The following is a 19,494-nucleotide window of genomic DNA, read 5'->3' as shown; positions in this document are numbered from 1 at the left end:
GTAGGGCATACAGCGGGGATCTAATAGCGCTTACTATTTTTTGCCCACTGAAGCCCCCGTAAAATTCTCCCACCCTGTATGCTAATTTTCACATTGGAGCAGGGAGGAGGAGACTGCACTGTTTCTCAATGGGCGTCTCCTTCTCCCTGGCTGTGAGCTGTCCAATCACAGTGGAGAGCGTCACAGCCAGGGAGAAAAAAACAACAACTCACCTTCTCCCTGGCTGTTACGCTCTCTGCTGTGATTGGACAGCTCACAGCCAGGAAGAAGGAGACGCCCATTAGCATACAGGGTGGGAGAATTTAACGGGGGCCACAGTGGGCAAATGGAGCGGCGCCCAGAAAAAATAGTAAGCATTATTAGATCCCCGCTGTATGCCCTACATACACTGATACTTAGTTTATAAATTCTGGACCCATGAAAGGTCCTCTTTAAAGGGTTAAATGTCTAATATCCATTTCTACTAATGGCTCAAATGGTGGCAAAGTGAGACCTGACGAAACCATTTTTAGATTCCATGGTGAAATAACTTCATCTTCTTTCTAAGTCTATCTGTACCCTTGAGAAATCAAACTAACTAAGGATGTACTGCTAGCCTTTCATTCAACTATACACTTAAGGCCGAGACTTGTACCCTTTGTGTACCAGGCTTAAGGCCCTTGACAAATCCCTACTGTAGAAAATCTAAGATGGAAGCAATCTCTGAATTATAATTACTACACCAGGAAACATTTTTTTTCCAGATTTTTTGGTATATTTTACACATTACCGACTTCCTGCTGGCTTCTCTTTGTATCAATTACCCTTTCTGACAGCCCTTTTGATCTTAGACTTATCCTTTCAGAATCCATGCTGTTAGAAATAGGTGCAGGTTTGTGACCGGAGGATGAAGGACCAGCCCTTGTGTCAAATAATCCTGACACCAAGGGAGGGTCCAGAGATTGTCTTCATGTTCATCACTTTTGCTTTTTCCTCCCGAATTTCCTGAGAACCTTCAGAATAGTGACAGAGGGGAAAAAGTAAACCCCAGCTGAAAATGGTACTGCCAGAGCATCTGCTCCTTCACTTTTTCTGTCTCTCGAATACAGAGAGAAATAAACTGGAATTTTTGCATAGAGTCTGTTTGCGAATAAATCTATTTGTGGAGGCCCCCATTTTGGTCTAATGGTGTTGAATACTACTACCTTAAGGCTCCACTCTCCTGCGGCCCAGGAAGTCTGCTGTCACATTCTCTACCCCCTTCGGATATACTGCAGACAGAGATTTTATGTTCCGCTCTGCCCAAAGGAAGATGTCGTTGGTCAGGGACTAAAAAATGTTTTTTGTCCCGTCTCCCTCCTTGACAACATGGGAAAAGAATCTGCCAAGTTATTAGCTTTCAGTAATGCCTCCAGATGCAGAAGCCAACTTAAGTGATCTGGCCATAAAGGTCACCACCAAATTCGGCTTAAACAAGGATGTAGCTGTGTCCCAAGTTTTCTTAAGACTGGAATCTATTTTTTATCCATAAAGGTCCCATATCCTCAAATGGCAAAAGCACTACCTGTAGCTAATTTAGATAAAGCCATGTCTACTTTGGGACATCAGTCAAAGTTTTATCATCCTGATCATCAAACGGTGGGGTCCTAGTGATCTAATAGTAATCCCCTATCCTGTGGGTATGGGATCACTTAATCTAACCAAAATAACCCTTTAAAGAACAAGGTTGCATCAGACATGCTATTGTGCTTGGTCGTTAGAATACAAGGTGCATTGCATTTTTTTTTTTTTTTTTTTTTTTTTTTTTTTTTAAGGATGGGGAAATCTGGTATTAGGGATTCTGGGAAACATTTATCAAATCCGGTTCACTTGTTTTGGTTTCATAAAGTTTTGACACTTTCTGGCCCAACTTTAAGGCTACTTTCACATTAGTGTTTTCAATTCTGCTATTGAGATCCATCACAGGATCTCAATACCGGAGAAAAACGCTTCAGTTTTGTCCCCATTCATTGTCAATTGGGACAAAACTGAACTGAACGAAACGGAGTGACCAAAATGCATTCTGTTCCATTTGGTTGGGCTCCTATCGCAGACAGAATAATGCTGCAAGCAGCGTTTTTCTGTCCGCGATGTGGTGCGAAGCAAGATGGATTACACAATGTAAGTCACTGGGGACGGATCTGTTTTCTATGAGAGAAGAGAAGACATAATACAACCGGATCCGTTCATGACGGATGCAGGCGGTTGTATTATGGTAACGGTAGCATTTTTGCAGATCAATGACGGGTCTGCAAAAAAACGCTAATGTGAAAGTAGCCTTAAAAGTGGAGTGAAAATACGGTCAGGATTTCCATGTACTACACTTTTGTGTAACATTTATGAAGTGCAACTTTTTAAAATGTTACTAATAATTCACACCACCACGCCAGGCATCCCCCAGCCGTACTTTTACTACAGGGTGCTTCCACCAAATGGATTACCGTGCACCATAGATGTGGCACAAGTGCACAGAACTAACCTGACATACACCGGATGGTAAATGCCCCCCTTTGCTGTGGCACTTCCAGCATTTCCACTAACCTAGCCTTACACGCTCTTTAATTGTACAGGATAAAGGTAAAATATATTCTTCAATGAAACACATTCAGGCAGAGGAGACTAGGAGATATTGTCATTCACAGCGGGTAGGACAAGTTCTTGAAAAGGTTGTTCTTGCTGGAAAGGTTAATGGAGGTTTTGAGGGATTTCCCTAATGGATAAGTTAAGCGGAGTGACACTGCGAGGATGGGAATCTGTGTGACTTCATACGGCTGAGATGATACGCTTGGCTTCTGGCACCTATACACACTATGGCCCGGGACAGTTTAGAATAGAGATACTTCAGCATTCTAATGAGAACTGCAACCTCCATTCACAGCATGCCCAACGAGGACTTGTCTGCAAATATCATTTCCCAAAGTTGTCACAGTAATAGCTGACGGAGCTACATGGTGCCAAGCTTTCCCATAGTACATGATCCCAAACGTGGTTCTAAATACAAGGCTGAAGGGCAGCAATAAGGCCATGGACTGCAGCCCGAGATGGGGATGGCTAAGGCTACTTTCACACATGCATTTTGCATTCCGCATTCCGGTTTTAAAATCCGGCAGAGTATCTCAAAACCGCGGCAGAACGCTTCCATTTTGTCCCCATTCATTGTCAATGGGGACAAAACAGATCAGGATGCTTTCCGTTCCGGTTTGTTCCGTTTTTTGACCGGACAGAAAACAGCTGCAAGCTGCAGTTGTGTGTCCGGTCTGCGAAACTGAACGAACCGGATATGGCATGAAGATCAATGTAAGTCAATGGTGCTGGATCTTTTTTTTTTTTTTTTTTCAGTAACGGAAAAAACCTGGATCTCAAAACCTGAATAAAAAATGCTGATGTGAAAGTCGCCTAAACTGACGCCAAGCAGCTTCTTTTCCTGCCAGTCCAGCTTGTCAGAGTCTGGGAACTCTGCATAGAACTGGGTATGAAAGAAGCTGGGTACGAGTTGGTAAGAAGGAGGGCACAGCAAGATGAAAACTCTTGGTATAAGGTAAGTACTGCGCACGTCAAAGCTCCTCTGCTAGCGTGGTCAGGTTACCATGAACGCCATCAGGTGGTTGGTAAGGCCTACAAGTGATGTCTAACTTCTCGAGGCAACCTAGGACACTAGAACATCAATAAGGTGTCACTACTGTAACTGCGCAAGCGCAAACTGGGAAGGACTACTAGTCAACTAAACTAATGAGTAAAACCATAATCTGGGAGACAATTCATGTAAATGGGCAGATGTTAAATAATACGAATGTTTTGGGGTGCAGAGCACCCTGACTAACTCCATCCAGTATGTGGTCCTGACACACATGTGCACTATAGCCGCGAGATGGCTATGTCACCAATGATCGGCTAAGGCTACTTTCATATGCGCGTTTTATGCAATCCTGCATGGGATCCATTTGGATAATACAACCAGCTGCATCCGTTCTGAACAGATCCGGTTGTATTATACTGAAAATGAACACACCGGATACAGTGCTAAAACCATTGTAAGTCAATGGGAGCCTAATCTATTTTTTTTGTATCTGAAAAAAACGGATCCGGCACCATTGACTTGCATGGTTTTTGTTGCCGGATCCGGCTCCGTCAGTTTCCCATGCTGCACACAAAAAAAGCTGCTAGCAGCGGTTTCCTGACCGACATGGGAATGCAACAAACCGGATCGGAATGCATTCTGCTGCACTCTGTTCCGGTTTCTTCAGTTTTGTCCCCAATGACAATGAAAGGGAACAAAACTGAAGCGTTTTCTTTCGGTTTGGAGATCCTCCTCCTAAGGCACTGTACTAAAAAGGGCTGGTCAATGGCCCATGAAAAGGGGCAGATGCAGGCCCAATATGCAGAATGGGACTACTGTTCACATGTATTTGAACAGAATATACGGGATGAGTGAATCAGCTATACGGCCGAACAAATCAGTTTAACTCTTTCCCGGACAAGGAAGTATCTTATACATTCTTGCTACTGATGGCTTGATCTCAGGCTGTGTAGCAGCTAGAGATGCAAGCCAGGTCTTATTTTAAAGCTGGATTATTTAAAACCCGAGGTTGAGGATAACATGGACTCCAGTGCATGCTACCAACCAGAGCATACTTGTTCTCTCACATACTGGGGTCTCCCCCCCCCCCCCCCCCAGAAACGTAATGTGAAGATGAGCATTGCTCATCTAATCATCCCTCTGCATCCAATTAGACCATTATAGATGCCATGAACCAGACATTTACCAGTGTCTGGATCACAGCGCATCAACGTCAATAAAGTCAACATTTTCAACTGTCCTTATACTAATCCATACCTGAGTAAAATATGCAGACCGCTTCTCTAGCGGTACCCGTCACAAGCTACAGTAATGGCGAAATAGCTAATCTATTCCTGACACAGGTGCCCGTATTAAGCCTCACTCACTGTCAGTGATTTCCATCAGTGATTGGGAGCCCAAACCAGGATTGGAGCCTCCACAGACATGAGGTGCAGTGATGGCCAGCTCGCATTGTTCGCCCGTGCCATCACAAGTCCGGCGAGGCACAGGTAAGCCTTTACCTGTGCCTGTGCCGCGAGCCGGTCTGAAAACAAATGTGGTCACCGGGAGCAGGCAGTTCCGAGAACAGCCCGATGAGGGCCCCCGGTGGCTGTTCTCTGAACTGCCTGCTCCCGCTGACCACACTTGTTTTCAGACTGGCTCGCGCACAGGGGTTACCTGTGCCTCGCCGGTTTAGTGAAAAAAGATGGCAGCACGCATATGTTCGCGGGCGATTAATGCGAGCTGGCTATCACTGCACCTCACCTCATGGCCATCACTGCACCTCATGCATGCGCAGACCGGAAGGACGGATCCAGCATTCCGGTATTTTAAATGCCGGATCCGGCACTAATACATTCAGGCAAGTCTTCAGTTTTTTTTCGCCAGAGATAAAACCGTAGCATGCTGCGGTATTTTCTTTTGCCTGATCAGTCAAAATGACTAAACTGAAGACATCCTGAACGGATTTCTCTCCATTCAGAATGCATGGGGATATGCCTGATCAGTTCTTTTCCGGTATTGAGCCCCTGTGACGGAACTCTATGCCGGAAAAGAAAAACACTAGTGTGAAAGTACTCTAAAATATTAAGTTTAAATCCCCCCTTTCCTAATATTACATATAAAATATATAAACAATAAATAAATAAACATATTACATAGTGCTGCGTCCGAAAAGTCCAAACTATTAAATTATTTAAAAAAATATCTCCTATGCGGTGAGCACCGTAACAGAAATAAATAAAAACCATGCGATTCGCCATTTTTTAGTCACCTTGTCACCCCAAAAAAATAGGATCGGACTGTTCTATTATGGGCCGAACGTTTGATAAAATGCAAAAGGCACGCGGCTTTTTTTCCATTTTTTTTTCCGTGTGGTATTGAGTATTGCAATACTTTTTTATGGTGACAAAAGTTTTTCACCATACTTTTTTATGGTGACCATACTTTTTTATGGTGACAAAGCTACGCCGATCTGATCGGCGTAGCGTTGTCATGATACCAAAAATCGGCGTAGCATTGTCATGATACCAAAAATCGGCGTAGCATTGTCATGATACCAAAAATTTTATTCGGTTTCGATTTGGCAACTAAAAATTTTATTTGGCTCCTAAATTTTTCAGTTCAGGTATTTTTTTTTAGTCTGGAGCACTGCATAGCGCCGCTGCCTTCTCAAACAGCTGATCGGCAGGGGTCCCGGGTGTCGGACCCTCGCCAATCAGATGTTCAGAGGATAGATCATCAGTTTAAACAAAGTGCAGACCCCCTTTAATTCTATGAAATGCCAGTTGGGCCAAAGCATTCGAAAACCACATTTTGCTGAGGCTGGGTTCACATCACCGTCAGAGATGATACGGTGTAAATGCCAGCTGTCTTCCATTATGCCGGCAAGTGGTCTGATCGCCGCTGGACCTTATTACAGGCCACGTGACTGTTCAACATGACTAGGGATGAGCGAATCGACTTCGGATGAAACATCTTTAGTCGAGTCACAGAGGAGCTCCGTACAGTATTAGAATGTATTGGCTCAGATGAGCCGAAGTTATTACTTTGCGAAGTCTCGCGAGACTTCACATAACTTCAGAAATTAATTTGTACTGTAAAAAAAACTATTTCCTGAACTCGGGTTCGGTTCCAAGGTACCTTCAGCTCATCGGAGCCAATATATTCTAATACTGTACAGAGCTCCTGCTCCGTACAGTATTGGAACGCAGTTTTATGCGAATTCGCTCATCCCTAAACGTGCCGTCACCGGGCTAGGAAAAGCTGCGGCAGCGCTTACAGGAGCACCGGTGCCTTCACAAACATCCCATGAGTATTTTAATCTCAGAAAACCCCTATTTGTTTTAACCCTAGAAAACCTCTTTCGGGTGGGTTTCCCTCTTCTCAAACTCAGAGCATATAGAGAAAATGTGACTACATACAGAATAACTCCAAGACATTTACCCCTGATTTACTGACAACTTGCTTACAGTTTGCCAACATGAGTCAGATACATTGTCAGAAACGGCTCTGTAGCCTGGGAGGAGCAGAGGGCGCTCATTACCCCAGTGACTACCAGTATGGCTTCATACAGTCCATACACCCGCCCGCTACCGCACACACCCGCGGTCCTCTGCCGTCCCCACCTGGCCTCTGCAGCCGTCCAGTGGCGCCTCTCTCCGGACACTGCTCCCCTGTCTTCTGGGGAACACGGGTCTGGTTCCGGGTACTGAGTAAACGATCCGCGGCTCCCTCACTGGAGACACTGCCTGTCACACAGCACAGCGCAACTACATACAAGCTGCACAGACAGGAAGCGAAAAGAACTACACTTCCCACAATGCTTTACGACGCAGTGGAAAAAACTTTATTGAAAGGGAACACTAAGAAAGCGTGAACAGAAAGTGTGTTTTCCAGCTGATATGGAGAAGGGAATCTCTGGAAATGCTGATAATTAGACAGGACTTCCCACAGGGGCAGATTATAGAAGGGGCAGCTGATATTATTTACCCCTAAGGAAGTCTGTACCTGTCATCACTGGAACTGTCCCATGTACTAAGCCACAGACTGCATGACAGCTGCCATACAATGTGACACTGCTTGGTGAGCTGTCCTCGGACCCCAGCCAATCTGATATATGACCTTTCCTGAGGATATCTCAGGATATCGAGGTCTATATTCATTTCACTTTCAATCTCCCCACGTTCCAATCACCATAACTTTTTTATTTTTTTAATCACATGTATGAGGGCTTAATCTTTGCGGAACACGCATTTTTTTAATTTACCATACTACCATACCTTTTATTGCAAAAGGGGGAAAACATTATTTGTGTGGCAAAAACAAAATAAAACAGAGTTCCGTCAAGGTTCTGGGCGTTTTAACATCACAGCGTTCACTGTGCGCTAAAAATGACCTGACATCCTTATTCTGTGGCTCAATACAAATGCAGCTATACCAAACTTGTATAGGTTTTTTTTTTTTTTTTACTACTTTAAAAAAAATGAAAATAGTTTGAAAAAAAATGAATCCAAATGTTCTGACAGCCATAACGCGTTTTTATATTTCGGTCCACAGAGCTGTATGAGGGCTTGTTTTTTTGCATAACAAACTGTATTTTTTGTGGTATGTACATCTTTTTGATTGCTGGATTTTATTGGGGGGGGGGGGGGGAACAAGATGACAAAAAAATTTGAGTCGCGTGTTTTTCATTTTTTGTCCATTCACCATACAGGAATTAAAAAAAATATATTTTAATAGTTCAGACATTTTTGGACCCAGCAATACATGTTACATTTTTTGTTTATATATTTTTATATGTAAAATTCGGAAATGGGGATGATTTAAACTTTTAATTTTTTAATTTATTTTTTTTAGATTTAAATTTTAAAATTTACATTTTAACTTTTTTCTATAACTAAAGGCCTAGTTCATAGGATCTTTTTATCTCCTCTTCTATTCACCATACTAGATCTCTACGATGAATAGGATTTTTCAGTCTCCATTCTAAGCTGTGCCTCATGTGCCTATGTGCATTGCTCAGTATGGAGAGTGTCATGTCAGGCCTGGAGCGCTTTAGCAGCATCCGGGCTGCCATAGCAACCAATCGGAGCTGCGAGATTTTACTGCAGGGGCTCCGATCGGAAGGCAGAGGGACCTGCATCCCTCCACCTTCACTCGCAGGTGCTGTGATCATTGCTGAGGGGTTAAATGACAGGGGCAGCGCCATCACCTCTCCCTGTCAGTGTGGGCGTCTGCCAGCTGTATGATACAGCCGGCACCCGCCGTGTATGGAGCGCCGTGTATGGAGCGCACCATACATCCATCCATCCACTCACACATTATTATGTACAGTTACGTCATAATGCGTGAAGGGGCTAATATCAAATCAATAAATAACCCATTAATTGCAAGCGACACTATAAGGCCTCTTTCACACGACTGTATGGCTTTTTCAGTGTTTTGCGGTCCGTTTTTCATGGATCCATTGGTATTTGTTTCCGTTGTGTTTCCGTTTCTGTTCCGTTTTTCCGTACCGTTTTTCCGTATGGAATATACAGTATACAGTAATTACATAGAAAAAATTGGGCTGGACATAACATTTTCAATAGATGGTTCTGCAAAAACGGAACGGATACGGAAGACATACGGATGCATTTCCGTATGTGTTCCTTTTTTTGCAGACCTATTGACTTAGGGCTTTTTCACACTACTGTATGGCTTTTTCAGTGCTTTGCGGACCGTTTTTCACGTATCCGTTCCGTTTTTTGTTTCAGTTGTGTTTCCGTTTCTGTTCAATTTTTCCGTATGGCGTATACAGTAATTAGGCTGGGCATAACATTTTCAATAGATGGTTCCGCAAAAAACGGAACGGATACGGAAGACATACGGATGCATTTCCATATGTGTTCCGTTTTTTTTGCAGACCCATTGACTTGAATGGAGCCACAGAATGTGATTTGCGGACAAGAATAGGACAAGACTCAATCTAGCGGAACGGAATTGCGAACATACGGAAACGGAATGCTCAGTTTTTTTGCGGACCCATTGAAATGAATAGTTCCGTATACAGACCGCAATAAACCGCCCTCATACGGAACGCAAAAAACGTTCATGTGAATGAGCCTTTAAATGGAGCCATGGAACGTGATTTGCAGGCAATAATAGGACATGTTGTATCTTTCAACGGAACGGAAACGGAATGCATACCTAGTACATTCCGTTTTTTTTTTCGGAACCATTGAAATTAATGGTTGCGTATACGGCCTGTAAATGGAATAAAAAAAAAAACGGTCGTGTGAAAGAGGCCTGAGGCCCTATTCACACAACTGTATTTTTGCTCCACATCCGATCCACGTTTATTTGCGGATCGGATGTGGACCCATTCATTTCAATGGAGATGTAAAAAACACGGACAGCATAACAGGTCCTGTCACATCAGTTTGTCTGTTCAACAGCAACACAAAAAAGATTGCAAAAGTTCAGAACAGAGCAGATGACAAGTGTGAACAAGGCTACTTTCACATTAGTGTTAGCAGGGTTCGGCAGGGGAACAGCTTGCCGGATCTGTACTAACGCTAGGCCAGGTGTGGCGCCTGAAATCCGCTCCGGCCCCTTTCACTATAATGATCCGGCCGCAGCACTGCAAACATGCTAAGAAGCGGACGGACAGAAAAAACTGCAGCATGCCGTAATTGTTGTCCGGCCACCGCTCTGCATGTTTTCCGTGCTGCAGCCGCATCTCCCACCCGTTAATGGGACCGGACTTCCGGTGGCACACACGGGCAAGCGTTAGTACGGATCCGGCAGGCTGTTAGACCCTGCTAGCTCTAATGTGAAAGTAGCCTAAACTGTACAGAAAATGAGGCATGACTATGTAGATAGTGTTAGGGTCTCCTTACATCAGTCTGTCAGATCCATCGTAGGGCGGATACCAATGGCACCTGACAAGTGCCACTGGCTTACGACATTGTCTTTTTGATGGCAGAATAGCACTGCATGCTTTCCTGTTCTCGCCGTCAAATGTTTTCTTATCTTTGAGACAATAATGTGTTTAACCCTTTCAGGACCAAGCCATTTTTCACCTTCCTGCCCAGGCCATTTTTAGCAAATCTGACATGTGTCACTTTGGCCTCATGCACACGACCGTTGTGTGCATCCGTGGCCGTTGTGCCGTTTTCCGTTTCTTTTCGCGGACCCATTGACTTTCAATGGGTCCGTGGAAAAATCAGAAAATGCACCGTTTTGCAGCCGAGACCGTGATCCGTGTATCCTGTCGGTCAAAAAAATATGACCTGTCCTATTTTTTTGACGGACAACGGTTCACGGACCCATTCAAGTCAATGGGTCGGTGAAAGAACACGGATGCACACAAGATTGGCATCCGTGTCCGTGATCCGTGGCCGTAGGTTACTTTCATACAGACGGATCCAAAGATCCGTCTGCATAAAAGCTTTTTCAGATCTAAGTTTTCACTTCGTGAAAACTCATATCCGACAGTATATTCTAACACAGAGGCGTTTCCATGGTGATGGGGACGCTTCTAGTTAGAATACACTACAAACTGTGTACAAGACTGCCCCCTGCTGCCTGGCAGCACCCGATCTCTTACAGGGGGCCGTGATCAGCACGATAAACCCCTTCAGGTGTGGCACCTGAAGGGGTTAATTGTACTATCATATCCCCCTGTAAGAGAGCAGGGGGCAGACCCCTCCCCCCTCCCCAGTTTGAATATCATTGGTGGCCAGTGCGGCCCCCCTCCCTCCCTCTATTGTAATAATTCGTTGGTGGCACAGTGTGCGCCCCCCCCTTCCTCCCTGTATTGTAATAATTCGTTGGTGGCACAGTGTGCGCCCCCCCCCCTTCCTCCCTGTATTGTAATAATTCGTTGGTGGCACAGTGTGCGCCCCCCATCCTCCCTGTATTGTAATAATTATTCGTTGGTGGCACAGTGTGCGCCCCCCATCGGCCCCCCCTTCCTCCCTGTATTGTAATAATTATTCATTGGTGGCACAGTGTGCGCCCCCCATCGGCCCCCCACTTCCTCCCTGTATTGTAATAATTATTAGTTGGTGGCACAGTGTGCGCCCCCCATCGGCCCCCCTCCCTCTATAGCATTAACAACATTGGTGGCCAGTGTGCGGCCTCCCATCTCCCCCCCCCCCCCCCGATCATTGGTGGCAGTGGAGTTCCGATCGGAGTCCCAGTTTAATCGCTGGGGCTCCGATCGGTAACCATGGCAACCAGGACGCTACTGCAGCCCTGGTTGCCATGGTTACTTAGCAATAGTACAATAGTAAAATATTCATACTTACCTGGGAGCTGCGATGTCTGTGTCCGTCCGGGAGCTCCTCCTACTGGTAAGTGACAGGTCTGTGCGGCGCATTGCTGTCACTTACCAGTAGGAGGAGCAACCGGCCGGACACAGACATCGCAGCTCCCAGGTAGCGTCCTGGTTGCCATGGTTACTGATCGGAGCCCCAGCGATTAAACTGGGACTCCGATCGGAACTCCGCTGCCACCAATGATCGGGGGGGGGGAGAGGGGAGGCCGCACACTGCCACCAATGTATTAAAACAATAGAGGGAGGAAGGGAGGGCGGGGGGGCACACACTGCCACCAATGTATTAAAACAATAGCGAGAGGAAGGGGGGGCCGGGGGGGGCGCACACTGCCACCAATGTATTAAAACAATAGAGGGAGGAAGGGGGGGTGGGGGGGGCGCACACTGCCACCAATGTATTAAAACAATAGAGGGAGGAAGGTCGGGGCGGGTGGGGCGCACACTGCCACCAATGTTAATGCAATAGAGGGAGGGAGGGGGGGCCGCACTGGCCACCAATGATATTCAAACTGGGGAGGGGGGGTCTGCCCCCTGCTGCCTGGCAGCCCTGATCTCTTACAGGGGGCTATGATACGCACAATTAACCCCTTCAGGAGCGGCACCTGAGGGGTTAATTGTGCTGATCACGGCCCCCTGTATTGTGATGCATTGGCTGTAAGTGTATTACCAGAGTAATACACTTACAGCCTGCTTGATGTGAGATCCAGGGGGCTGGATCTCACAGGCTCTCCCGGAAGGCAGCCACGATGCCTGAGGAAGGCTTTGGGCTGCCTTCCCTGCCATTGGGTCCCCGTCACACCAGCGCGGGGACCCGATGGCTGCTTCCTTCCTGCACGGACATCGCATCGGGCCGCAGTCAGCGCTGACCGCGGCCGTGCAGGGGTTAATGCGCCGGCATTGGTAATTTCACCGATGCCGGCGCATATAGCAGGGGTCCGCCTATCAGTGACTGCCGGACACCTGCCACGGATCAGGCGGGCGCAGCAACTGCACCCGCCCGATCAGCATGCCGTACATGTACGGTGCTGGCTGTTAAGTCACGTCCAGTTCCGCCGTACATGTACGGTGCTGGGCGTTACGGGGTTAAATTTCAAGTAATCCTTTTAATAAATGTTATTGGAAACATTTACTAATTGATCAGAATTACACGACAATGCCTTTACCGGATGAGCGTTTAAAAAGGATTTCCACCTAAGGCCCCTTTCACACGGGCGTCGTGGAAGCGGTCCGGATGCGTTACGGGTGCATTGCGGGAAACCCACACAAGTGCGCACGCAATTTCAGTCAGTTTTGTCTGCAATTGCGTTGTTCAATTTTTTTCCGCGTGAGTGCAAAGCGTTTTAATGCATTTTGCACTCGCGTGATGAAAAACTGAATGTTCGGGTTTGGGTTCAGTGTTCTGTAGATTTTATTATTTTCCATTATAAGATCGTTATAATGGAAAATAATAGCATTCTTTAATACAGAATGCTAAGTAAAATGTCCATTGAGGGTTAAAAAATAATAAAAACATTACTCACCTCATCCACTTGATCGCACAGCCGTTATCGTCTTCTTTCTTCTTCTTGCAGGACCTGCAAAAGGACCTGCACTGACGTCATCGCGCTCACCATGTAGTGAGCCCGGTGATGCCAGCGCAGGTCCTGCTGAATGAAGATAGAAGGTTCTTCTATCTTCATTTAGCAGGACCTGCGCTGACATCACGGTGAGCGTGATGACGTCAGCGCAGGTCCTTTTCCAGGTCCTGCAAGAAGAAGAAAGAAGACGATAATTAATGGGTTCCCGGGGCTCATCCCTATTTATTCACATCATAAGTGATGGTCAGTTCGCAGTGTTTGCCAGCGAACACATGCAGGATGCCATCTTTAGTAAGGTACACTCACTCGTCCAGCGATGCACAGGTAAGCCCTTACCTGTGCCTGTGCTGGGAGCTGGTCTGAAATCAAAACTTAAAATACAAGCAGTCTCTAATCTTTGTGGTTACTTATCGGCGCTGCAGATCCACCAAGCATGAGTAGTTTTTAAGGCTGAAATTTTATGTCCTTCTGTAAGTAGAATAAAACCTGCTAATTGCAGAACTACCTGGTGGAACTTCACTATTTATGTTATAACTTCCCTCTAGGGTGCAGGAGTACGTGAGTGCACCAGCCTCTGGTAACCGATTGTTTGGCTACAAGGTGAAACAACTGCGCATTTGGAATAAGAATCTGGGATTGGAACCCTACACTCATAGGCTGTCACGAGGGTGTCAAGAGCCACGTCTGACTCCGTTATACCCGGGGTCAGGAAGTCGCAGCGGGTGGCTGCGCGCTCTATGTCTAAAGATCACGGTGTTTCTTAGTGTTTGTTTTCTGTGTTTGCCTTGCTATCCTTTTTGTCTCACTCAGGGATCCGTAGCTTCTCCTCCTCAGCTGTTTCTTGTCTGCCACTCCCAAACTCCTTATATTCTCCTCTCACACTTCTCTAGTTGCCAGTTATAGAGCTTCCTGCCTGGACATCTATGCTGACCCACTGGAGCTGTGAATCCTGGTTGTTGTTCCAGAGTGCTACCCTCCGGATCCCTGTTGGGCTTTTGTTGTCTCCTGTTGTTGCCCACCTGGGATTATATGTTGAGTCTGTATTGTCTGTCCTCCCCTTGGTGTTTTCCTCTAGAGCTAGTGGTGCGGACTAGTGTTCCCACCGCCCTGTTCACTATCTAGGGCTCATCCTAGGGAAAGCCAGGGTTTTAGGCACGTGATCGGCGTACGGGTGAGGAACCCGTCTAGGGACGACAGGGCAGCCAGGTGCCAGACGCAAGGTGAGTCAGGGGTCACCACCTTCCCTCTCACTAGGGCAGGGCCTCCCTCTTTTCCTCCCTCCGTGTCACGTATGTGACAGTTACGCCGATCGTGATATAGGCAGCGCGATCAACATTTATTGGAACTTTGAAATCAAATGCAGTCACCCGGAGCAGGCACTTCAGAGAACAGCCCGATGAAGGCCCCCGACGCCTGTTCTCGTAACTGCCTGCTCCCGGTGACTGCATTTGATCTCAGACCGGCTCCAAGAACAGGCACAGGTAAGGGCTTACCTGTGCATCGCCGGACAGGTGAGTCTACCTTACTAAAGATGGCAGCCTGCATGTGTTCGCCGGCGAACACTGCGAACTGACCATCATTGCTCATTATCTCCTAACAACCATCTGTGAAAATTGCATTGCATGCGCACTTGCTTGCGGATGCTTGCGATTTTCACGCAGCCGCATTCAATTCTATGGGGCCTGCGTAGCGTGAAAAATGCAGAATATAGAGCATGCTGCGATTTTCACGCAACTCACAAGCAGGAAGAGAGAAAGGAGACGGCACATGCCTTCTCTTCATACAGCTGATCGGCAGTGATGCTGGATGTGAGACCCCCACCAGTCTGATATTGATTACCTATCCTGAGGATAGGTCATCAATATTATAAGCCTGGAAAACCCCTTTAATAAAGGTCTGCACATCTAAATGTCAGAAAGGTAATGTTAATGATGAGAGTCCTAGGAATTAAAACCAGTTGATTCCTAAAATGAAGCGAGCAATATAAGATAAAAAGATACTGGCAGAAGTTTGGCTTAGGTGATGTTCACATCTGCACTGAACTCTGGCAGGGGAACAGCCTGCCAGAGTTCACCGTATCCCCATTGACTATAATCGGATCTGAAAGAGATCCGTGCACCTTCTTGCAGAATTGGCAGCTTTAGTTTGGACAAAAATTCACGCCTTCAGAATACGGTGAACTTCACAAACCCCTTTTAGATTAAACTCTAGATATGTGTTAACATTAGGGACCTATCAGTTCTCTGTGTTAGGCGTTATTCAAAAAGTCAGTTTTTGGTCAGTGATTTCCATCAGTGACTGTGAGACAAAACCAGGAGCGGGTCCAAAACACAGAACAGGTGCAGATCTTTCCATTATAGGTTATATTTGTGTAGCCTCCACTCCTGGTTTTGGTTCACAATCACTGATGGAAATCACTGATCAAACACTGATGTGTTAATAAAACCTTACTCTGTATGATGCTTGGATGAGGGAATACGGCATGCAAAGGAGCATTTTATAGCCCAGGTGCTTTATGCATATAATCAAATACAATAGCATATACCAAACAATACCATAAGGATGAAAATCTAAATATTTTAAGATTTATGTTCATGGAGAGCCACATAAAAATAAATAAATTGGCAATAAAGATCTAATCCTTAAAGGGGTTGTATCAAGCCTATTTACACGTCAGTGTTTGATCAGGGATTTCCATCAGTAATTGTAAGCCAAACCAGGATTGGAGCCTCCACAGAGATCAGGTATAAAGGGAAAGATTTGCACCTGTTCTCTGTTTAGAGCCGCACCTGGTCTTGGCTCACAGTCACTGATGGAAATCACTGACCGAACACGTGTGAATAAGGCCTCTTGCACACGACCATATGGCTTTTTCGGTATTTTGCAGTCCGTTTTTCACGGATCTGTTGTTCAGTTTTTTGTTTCCGTTGTCTTTCCGTTTCCGTTCCGTAGTTCCGCAAAAAATCTCTGTATGGTTTCAGTATGCGATCCGTTGTTTGCGGATCGCAAATGGAAACATAACATTTTTAATCATTAATGTAATGTACAGTAATGTATTTTAACAGTATACACATGGGCAAAGTGGGCATGGTTCCGCAAAAAATGGATGACATACGGATGTGTTCCGTATGAATTCCGTATTTTATGCAGAACCATTGACTTGAATGAAGCCACGGATCGTTATTTGCGAGCAATAATAGGACCAGTTCTATCTTTCAGCGGAACAGAAATACGGAAACGGAATGCATATGGAGTACATTCCATTTTTTCTGCATATGGACCGCAAACAGAATCCGCAAAAACGGAACGGAAAAATAAAATAAAAAGGTTTGTGTGCAAGAGGCCTATGGCATCACTTCAGCAAATGGCATTTATCATGTAGAGAACGTTAATACAAGGCACTTACTAATGTACTGTGATAGTCCATATTGCCTCCTCTACTGACTTGATTCATGTTTCCATCACATTATACACTGCTTGTATTAAGGGATTACAGCCACCGCTACAGTGCAGATATGAGGTGGCCAAGATGGGAGCTGCTGAGCATGCATGCCTATGTGCGCTCCCACGGTCCAGGCCACCAGAGAGGCAGAAGGTTTTTCCTATAGGGTGCAAGCACAACCACCGCTGATGGATTACAGGGTAAAATTATTCAAGCCAGCAAGGAAGCAATATGGATAATCACAATACATTAGTAAGTGCCTTGTATTAACTTTCTCTACATGATAAGAGCCATTTGCTGAAGTGAGAGAACCCCTTTAACTAGTTCAGGACCAGGCCATTTACCCCCACTTCCTGACTAAGCTTTTACCCCCAATACCTGACAAAGCTTTCACCCCCACTACCTGACAAATTTACCTATTTTGATACCAATCATCATGGGGGTCGGGCTAGATGCTGCATTGTGGCAGCGTTTTTATTTTTTTTTATTATTTTTTCATTACATTATTATAATTTTTTTTATACCTTGTGCCTCTCATAAGGTCATACAAGACCTTTGGGAAACATTTAACACTACATTATTATTTTTCTTGCTGATTTCTCCTGTTACTGAGGCTGACATAGCAGCCCTAGTTACAGGGCAAATACAGCTCCCAGAGAGGTTGTACAGGGTTGATTTCTCCTGTGACTGGGGCTGACAGAGCAGCCCAAGTTACAAGGCGAATACAGCTCCCAGAGAGGCTGCACAGGGTTGATTTCTCCTGTGACTGGGGCTGACATAGTAGCCCCAGTTACAGGGTGAATACAGCTCCCAGAGAGGCTGTAGAGGATTGTACAGCCTCTCTGTATTGCTGATCTGGGTCTGCTAAGACCCAGCTGCAGCTCACGCAGATTCCCAGCAATCATATGACCAATGTGACCAACGCAGGTAGTGGCATTGTTACTTCTTGTTGTCTATACTCTGCTAAAATTGAGTGCCGTGTATAGAGCAATGAAGAGGCAGAGACAGTTAAAAACCATCCCTGCCTTCTCTGACAGCACCGTCACTGATTTCTGCAAGGACATTTTAATACGTCTGTGCAGAGATGAAGGATGATCATCCAGATATAGTCAACAGGCAGTTGGAAATGGGTTAAATAACATTTACTGCTCTGATAATACATTCCCTGCCAGGCAAATAAACCGGGATCTCAGCAGAGCAAAGCAGGCAATGGTATCTGTAAATGACGCTAAATATATATGGAATTTATTTTATTGTCCCTGAACTGTTACCAAATCTGCTAGTAAAGGGTGTGCCCTATTCATTTTATGTAAATGACTTTGCTCTTTTAACATGGTTACTGTACGTATTGCACTATAAAGTGATGCCAGTAAGTAAGTAACAGTTTTATCAAAATGTAAAAATAACCACAAATATAAGCTAATAATACGCTAAAAATGTACACCTACACATAGCAGTAGTGGAGTGGCACAATGCCTAATTTCTGGTGGGTTGGTGGCACCCAGTACCAAGGGTGGCATCGTGAGAAAGCAGGGTTACTGTTTGACTCCTGGGTCCGGCCGCCTACTATGGCAGTGCCGCTTTGTCACCGCACTGTGCTGCACCTATTTGTCAGAGTAAGAAAGAGAAGAAAATCCAGCTCTCTCCGGTGAAAAAATGAAAAACTTTAATCCAGCAAGTTTAAAATCCATACAGGTGTACAAATAGCAGTCAACGCGTTTCAGACCTCAGAGAAATATGGGTCCTTCCTCATGACAAACGTGTTTATGAAATGGGAGCTCCCTCTTAAGTAGCACATACTAACCCCAGGTTGATAGATATCACCTGGGAGGTGAAGACCCAAGGGGGCGTTCCCATGCACATGACACAGAAGAAAACCCTTTTTAATCAAGGGCAAACACCAGCAAAAAGGAAAAGAACCTTACATACAGGTAAATTAAATCACTAAAACAGTGATCATTATAAAAATACAAATACAAAGATTTGGATTTTCTTCTCTTTCTTATTGTATATACCGCATCCAGGAGCGGCATCTGTGCACCTCTGGTGATTTTACTACTGCAGGTGAGAGCTGCCTTACGTTTTCTTCTATTTGTCAGAGTAGTTCCCACTCAAAGAGGTGACCTTGGCGTGGTGAGTGGGCTTATTCACTAATGCCTCTTGTACATCATGCAGTAAAGGGGGCTGTACACTTTAATATTGTGCTGAGAAGTGAATTTAATTAGATCTAAGCATAGCATTGTGGATGTGCGATCCAGTTCTGTTTTTCTCCCCTTGATATATACAATGTCTAATTTCTACTGCATACATGTTGCGGTATTCTGAAACTGCAGCATACCATACCTCACAGGTTTTGTTTAGTATTCTGAGTCTAAAACTGGCAAAATTGACGTGATTTTAGACATCCCTGGAATAAGACCATATATTTATATTGTAAATGTAATGAAAACCCTGTATAAATGGAAGTCTAGGTTTTATGACAGTGATGTATACCGTTCTAAGCCATAATGTGAGGTTTTAATCTGAACAACCTTGACTGGCTGATACATGGCTGATACTGTAAATACACTTCTCA

The 19,494-nt window shown here is 45.2% G+C and overlaps 1 protein-coding gene across 4 annotated transcripts in view; it reads right to left on the bottom strand.

The window, feature by feature from the left end:
* The window catches only part of MICU1 (mitochondrial calcium uptake 1), a 262,988-nt gene extending 255,629 nt beyond the window's left edge, over positions 1-7,359 (bottom strand). For all 4 annotated transcript variants that reach the window (XM_044297988.1, XM_044297989.1, XM_044297990.1 and 1 more), the window contains exon 1: positions 7,204-7,359. The gene's annotated coding sequence lies outside the window, so the exon portion shown is untranslated. The remainder of the gene's footprint in view (positions 1-7,203) is intronic.
* Between the last annotated feature and the right edge of the window lie 12,135 nt (positions 7,360-19,494).

This window comes from Bufo gargarizans, chromosome 6, assembly GCF_014858855.1.
Source record: "Bufo gargarizans isolate SCDJY-AF-19 chromosome 6, ASM1485885v1, whole genome shotgun sequence".
Classification (NCBI taxonomy): domain Eukaryota; kingdom Metazoa; phylum Chordata; class Amphibia; order Anura; family Bufonidae; genus Bufo; species Bufo gargarizans.
Note: the sequence above shows the minus strand (reverse complement) of the source record. Positions and strands in the feature narration are given on the sequence as shown.